Below are 596 nucleotides of genomic sequence, written 5' to 3'. Positions count from 1 at the left end.
CAATATTAGCGCTGGTTCAGCAGCCGGGCCCCTGTGCTGTATGGAAGGGAGCCAGTGACAGTTTGTTTTCTTGACACAAACTATGCATCATCCTAGACTGAAAAGATGGCTCGCAATTATATGTCCTTTCTATTTTACTACAAAATTTAACTTGCACCTAACATGGTTATATTATTTTATAAATACATTTTATAAATAGTTTTAATACAAATTATTTTTGTCCCTAATGCAGGATTGCAAAATCGTAATTTTGAATGCTAAATAGGCCATTTGTGTGATTCATATAGTTCCGCTGAGTGCTGGAAACGTGTTCATTTACACGTGAGCAGGTGATGTTTTCAGTGTCTCAGAGCGGCTCAGTTTGCAGTAAGTGCTGCTCCGCACAAACTTCATCGTGCCAAATTTGTAATGAGAATCTGTTGTCAACAAAAGAGAAGCTTTGAGTTCTCCCCTTTTATTTTTGTTTTGTTTTCTTGTTTAATGTTTGACAGGAGAGAAATTAGGACAACCATGAATGTTAGTAGTGCAATTTTACTTTTGTTCTGTAAAATAAAATAAAAAGATATATACTGTGTGTGTGTGTGTGTGTGTGTGTG

The 596-nt window shown here is 36.1% G+C and overlaps 1 protein-coding gene across 2 annotated transcripts in view; it reads left to right on the top strand.

Moving 5' to 3' along the window:
* The window catches only part of LOC107660119 (intraflagellar transport protein 56), an 11,744-nt gene that overhangs the window by 6,186 nt on the left and 4,962 nt on the right, over positions 1-596 (top strand). The gene's annotated exons all lie outside the window — the stretch shown is intronic.

Source organism: Sinocyclocheilus anshuiensis, unplaced genomic scaffold (assembly GCF_001515605.1).
Source record: "Sinocyclocheilus anshuiensis isolate Anshui unplaced genomic scaffold, SAMN03320099.WGS_v1.1 scaffold55, whole genome shotgun sequence".
In the NCBI taxonomy this organism is placed as follows: Eukaryota; Metazoa; Chordata; class Actinopteri; order Cypriniformes; family Cyprinidae; genus Sinocyclocheilus; species Sinocyclocheilus anshuiensis.
The sequence above is the reverse complement of the archived record's forward strand: the minus strand, read 5'-3'. Positions and strand labels throughout refer to the sequence as shown.